Genomic DNA, 6,132 nt, shown 5'->3' on the forward strand with positions numbered 1-6,132 from the left:
AGGATGTTCACAAAAGCACCATCTTGGCCCAGCTTTACTCCTAGCAAGGCTTATGAAGAGACTTTTAACAAATTTGGTGGAACAGTTAAGACACTGCTGAGGGAAAAGCCACCCTAAAATGGACAGCATAAAATTCTGCCTCCATTGAAACCAGAGTTTTACAGTTGTTTCCATAGTGCTCAGATTTCTTCCATGGACTGTAGCTCCCAGTGAGATCCATTGCAGTGAAATTTGAAGCCTCTTTGCATTACAGACTGCAGAATGAAATAACATACCTGCCACTTCAGTTTGTGCACAGATTTATGAAGCCACTTTAACATTCACCATTACAGTCTGCAGTGCTTTTCCATCAAGACCACCCATGATAACATTTCCAAGGAGAAGAGTGTAACTTCTGGAAAGGACTGATAATCCAAGAAGCACTTCACAGCTGCAATTACGGGGCATTGGTTATAAAAACTGAGTCGTAAATGTGGCTTTTATTCAAATAGGATGAAAAATACAACCAATACATTCCCCTCCAATTGACCGATAATAAAAGGATACATTTTAAGCAGGTGAGCTGCAATCTCCACACTAAATTGGGGGTTTAAAACTTATTTGTTATATAAAACCCACATAGCACTGAACTTGTGCAGCATTCTGGCACATTTACATGATGTTGTTTGGCTGAAGAGCAGCCTTTGTTACCAGAATCCAATTTTTCTATTAAAGCCTTTGGAGCTCTCCTTCCATAGAGTGTTTTTATTATTATTATTATTATTTTTACGGCAGCAACAACAACAGTCCTCCAATGATTCATATCAGTAAACAGTACGCGCTAAATGAGCTGTGGGGCTCATATTTTCCATGAGATAAAAAGACACATCCATATCATAAACTGTGGAGCAGAGACTGTGTTTGTTGAGAAAGCAATCAAATACAGCTTCAGTCAGGTCTAAAGCCAGCTGCTGCTACCGCAGCAGAGCTTTGAAATAAATAATATTGGTATATAAACTCAAATCCAACAGAAATTCAGAAAAATGGATGTGGACTTCAGGCCCTGGTAAACAACAGCGTCTGCTTCTGCCTCAGAGATGTATCATTGTATCATTCACAAATCATCTCTGGCAGCTGAATGGAAGAGAGGAGCAGATAAGAAGGATGTTTTGGGTCTCTAAGACTTCTTTCTGCCCTCTAAAATCAGTTTGTTTACTATTAAATGAAAGCTGGGGCCTGACCATCAACACATTACTAATGAGCACAGGGAAATCATCAGCAAGCACTGAGGAGGTGATGAGGGAGCAAAGAAAGTTGTGGCTGATGTAAGTCACCTCCTCACCTTTCTGCCCTTTATGGTGGTAGCTGGAAACTTTCAGGTATATATTCCATTATTTCTCTCCAGTGCTGATTTGAAAGCAGTGTTAATAATAGATGTCAGCACTTGCACTGCTTTTTATGATCCTGAAAGGCAGGATGCACGTTAGCTCACTGATTGCAGCCTGGCAGAATTAATCCACAAAAGAAGAAATTCACTTTCACTCTGCCTCCCTGGTAATCTGCATCACAGATGGCACCCTGAGGAATTCCTCCATTTCCTCTTGATTTGTCCTTTCTTTCACTTATTACACAACTCCACTCCTCACACCTATCAGCCCTCCAACAAAGAGTAGGCTGGGCTCCCTCTCCAGCGAGTCAGTGGCATTTGGATTTGGCAGAGTGCAGCAGAGCTGCCAGCACTGAGCAGATTGCTCCTTTGGCACTGTGCTGACAACTGGCACTTCCCAAATATCACAGCTAGCTGGGGATTTAATGCACAGCATTTCCTCCCAGACTGACACTGAGCCTTCTGCCACCTTTGTGCTTTCTGCTACTGCATGCTCAGACATTGTCTTCACTCTCCACCTACAGCACACACTCAGCCACCTTCTTTCCACTGGAGGGTAGAAATAGAAGCCTGAAGTGTCACTAGAATAAAAACTATTGATTTAATAGTAGGTCGGGGTAACAACTTTGACTAGTCCAGTGGTTCAAAACAAGCCCCCCATCATTCTGATCTAGAGTCGTCCAGAATGTCAGGGATTACTTCCAATGATTTCAGTGAACTCTGGATCCAGCCTTCAGAAAGGCAGCCTGTGATACACAATAAAATTAAAGATAAGGCAAAATTTCTGAGAAAGTAACACACAGATTTCAAATCTACATATCCTAGCTTTCCATGATCTGCATAAATAGCTGTGCTCTCAATCTGTTTCATACCTTCCTCACAGGCTTCCTGTGTGGCAAAAGATCTGTGTTAGGAGCAGGATCATTATGTGCACCTGGAAAAGATTAAGAACAACTATTAAATTGCAATAAAAGACCTGTAAGTCAAGATGGAATAGGCAGAACAGTTAGCCCTGAAAGGAGGGGGGGAAACCCACCATCGTGAAACTCCAGGGTCAGAAAAACATGTACAAATATATTAGAAAGATTATTCCAACAGAGCAGCTATGAAACTCTTTCCTGCACCTGAGCTTCCACATTCAGCACAAATACCTGAAAAGGAACATTTTCATTTAACAACCAAGATGTCCCAAAAGGAATGCACTAATTCAAGGAAATCCAGGCTAGGCAGAAAAGCTGCATGTGGGATACTGTGAACCCACTGGAGCGCAAGGGAATTTCAGCACTTTGCACCCTGTGCAGAACTCATCCATCAGAATCTTTATGGTGCCTGAATGCAGCAGTAACAAGCCACTGGTCTCAGCAGCTGATCTACACCCACGAAGGAGAATTTGGAAGGTGTGCTGTCATCAGCAGCATGACTTTTATTTTTCAACTTCAAGAAAACTCTAGAGCACGAGTAACTTCAAATTCCCGGGGTAGACACCATTGTCCTATTTCTGACCCTCAAAATGACACATCAATTGTCCTTCTGCTCCTCTTCAGATGAAGGAACTGGAAACAGCCAGACACCAAACAGAAACGTGTGGAGACTGAAAATTTTGCACAAAAACAAGAGGTCTCTAAAGGACCTGGCCTTCCACAAAAAAAAAAAATGGCTGTAAAACCAACCAGATGGGAAAGGTGCAGAACAAACTGTAAATGAAGAGGTTGCAGGTCTTCTCTGCTCCAGCTCACTCTTTTATCACTTGGGAGTTTGATTGGATGATTCTTACAGGTCCCTTCCATCTTGATGTGTTCTGTGATCACACAATGGCACCTGGTGCACATCAGGGGCATTTTCCCTCTGCAAAACACCTGCTGCAGGAAGCACATGTTCAGTTCATACTGACAGCATCCCTAGACATGTGGACTTTTGTAGACTTGGATGCACCTTTTGAGACAGTCCCTGGAATGTGTGCATCACTGTCTACAAAGCTTTCTTCTCCTCTGCCTTCTGTGCAGCCACTTCCTGCTCTCCAGCAGTCTCTGATGTGTGCACAGACATGAACGCACAATTTGTAAAATACTTACTAGCTACCACTCTTCAGGGTCATGCCCGTTCTCCTCACCTTGATGTCACCGTGCACAAATATCAGACTTGTTCCAGGTCGATTTTTTCCAGTGCAGAGATTTCTTTTGCTAAATCAAACAACTTCTGGTGCAGGAACAGAGCCTGGCCAATTAAAGGGAGTCCATACACAGAGGGGAAGATGTGGAGGAGAGGAAGATGGGATGGCTCTGTTGGCTCTAAACAAACTGCACACCAGGCACTGTGTCTCAGACTTTGTTTCCTGGGGAGGTTACCCAAGGCCTCAATCCTCTTCCTCTGTGCCAGTGGCTCAGGGAAGCTGGAGCTCGTGTTTGAATCCACCTGCCATGAATTTATTAGAGCAGAAAAGGGTGTGGGATGGAGATGAGGAAAACATAGGTGTGTTCTCAACACCAGCTGACTCATGCAGCTCTCTGCAAAAGGGAACACAGATATCCCACAAGTCTCTTTAGGCACAGAGGTACTCCTGGAGCAGCTAATGGACAGCACAGATGTTTTCACTAATGGTAAAACAGAAAGGGAAAAGGAGCAGCATCCTTCCACTCCCCAAACAGATGCACAGCAAGGGCTAAATCTTTTCTTAAAGGAATAGAATAGAACACAGAAAAAAGTGTGAAAGAATCTGCAGACAAAAGAATTATCTGTGTGTCAGACTCAAAACCTTGCAAATAATACATCCCTGGTATATGTGGAATGATGGAACACATCCAACACTATGTGAAGGATCTGTGCTAACAGAGATTTAAGATTTTTCAGTCAAGAATGGGAGCTGTGATCCAGGTCTACTCTTGCAAATAATTCCTCTCATCGATAGCCTTTATTCATAGTCTTATTAAGGTTTATTGTATGGGGAAAAGCTTGAATTTGTTCACAGTGAGAAAGCAGAACATATTCTGCTCAAACTCAAGATGTAAGGCATTGCAACAGGAGGGTAGAGAGCACAGAAAAAGCAAATTCAAACGAGCTGAGAGGCAAAACCAGCTCCTGTGGCAATGCACACCTAGAATGCACTCAAAGCATGACTTTCCATCACCAATTACCTGTTTGTGTCTCTAACACCCTGCTTCCAGAAGATCTCTTTTTGACTAGCTGCTACCCTGTAGCTGAATGAGGACGTCCCAGCTTAAATCTTTTTTCATATATACCTTAAGGTCAGATTGCATCTGAATCACTTTCAGTAAAATCAGTTCAGCCTTGCTTGCGAGGCTTTAATCTCAAAAACATCGGCATCCTTCCTGGATTAGCACAGCGCAATTGTATCAGCACTACACAGGGGCAGTGGTGGACAATTCTTCAGGAAGCTTCATGGGAGACAGGTCTTAGCTTTTAATGCTTAAAACCTCTGCAGAGCTCCTCATTTAGACGCTCTCCCGCCGTCTGGTGAAAGTCATTTTGTAAACATAAAGCCGTACTTAAAATGTAATTTTGTTGCTGTTACGTAACTCTGCTCGGCCTAGTTGCGTGTCTTTAATCCCTGCTGCTGAGGCTGTTTTATTGTTAAACCAACAAGGGCTGCACTGATTCCACATCTCGCAGCCACAGAGCCACAGGACCACTGACAGAGGCCATCGACTCTCACCTCCTCCCTGAACACAAGAGCTTCTGTTTTTGCCATCCTGACAAATATTTCGTTTGTCCATTTCATCCATTCTTAAAAAGTTCTGAGAGCAGCCCTACATCCTGTCAAATCAGCTCCTAACACGGGGCTTCACTACTTCAAAGTAGTCGCTGGCAATTTTGTACCCAGATCTGCCTTGTTGTTATCTTAGCTTATGACTTCTCGCCCTACCCTGTGAACATAAGAGAACAAAATGTTCCTTTCCTCAGCGCAGCAGCCTTTCATCTATTCAAAGACTATGCACATCTTCCCTCACTTTTCTGTCCTCTCAACGGGCTCAGCTGAAATCATGTGTTCAAAGACCCTGATCATTATTGCCACCTTTTTCTCCAAATCATCCACATTTCTCTGGTGCACAGGACTCTAATGCTCTTCTAATGCAGCTCAGCAGAGCAGGATTCCTCTGCATGTGTTACATGGATTTTCACACCCACATGAGCCTGTGGGGTGTCTACCTCACCTGCAAAAAGATTTTTCTTTGTTTCTGTTCAGCCTTCGACCCTCAGCAGCCCCTCCACCCTCCCCTGCAGCACAGCCACCTGCCCTATTCCCAGTGGTGTAAATCTGAAGCTGATGGCATTGAAGTGAACAGCAGTGCACCTGCTGCTCAACCACATCCCATTCTTACCACACAGCTCCCAGTTTGAATCCTCCTTCTGCCACTGTGTTTATTCTGAACTTGATCTCAGCTTCAGATGCAGTAATTGCATTATTGCATCACAGATGAGTAATGCACAGGTACGAGCACTGATATTAAGTACTCCTTCCCTCAACCAGTTTTGCAACTCCTTTAGAGCAGTATCATCTAGACTGGTTTCCCAGTTTATTATTAGACTATCCTGCAAGCCGGTGTCGGAAACTCTACTAAAAATCAAGATATATGACATACATTGCTTTGCCCTTATCTGCAATCCTTGTTATGCTGCCAGAAGAGGAAATTAGATTGGCTCAATTCATTCCTGACAAAGCCATACTGGCCAGCATTCACCTTCTTTCTTTTCTTTGAGATGCTTATAAATTGTTTATTTTCTCTCAGACTCGAAATTAAACTCACTAC

At 43.3% G+C, this 6,132-nt stretch overlaps 1 long non-coding RNA gene across 1 annotated transcript; it reads right to left on the minus strand.

Moving 5' to 3' along the window:
- Window positions 1–439: 439 nt before the first annotated feature.
- Window positions 440–3,245, minus strand: LOC136297925 (uncharacterized). Its single transcript, XR_010723247.1, has 3 exons — window positions 3,037–3,245; window positions 2,239–2,300; window positions 440–2,112 (listed from the first exon to the last, which is right to left on the minus strand). It is a non-coding gene; the product is annotated as an uncharacterized lncRNA (long non-coding RNA).
- Window positions 3,246–6,132: the final 2,887 nt, after the last annotated feature.

This window comes from Chamaea fasciata, unplaced genomic scaffold, assembly GCF_029207755.1.
Source record: "Chamaea fasciata isolate MVZ Bird 193981 ecotype frontalis unplaced genomic scaffold, bChaFas1.0.hap1 SCAF_16, whole genome shotgun sequence".
NCBI classification, from domain to species: domain Eukaryota; kingdom Metazoa; phylum Chordata; class Aves; order Passeriformes; family Sylviidae; genus Chamaea; species Chamaea fasciata.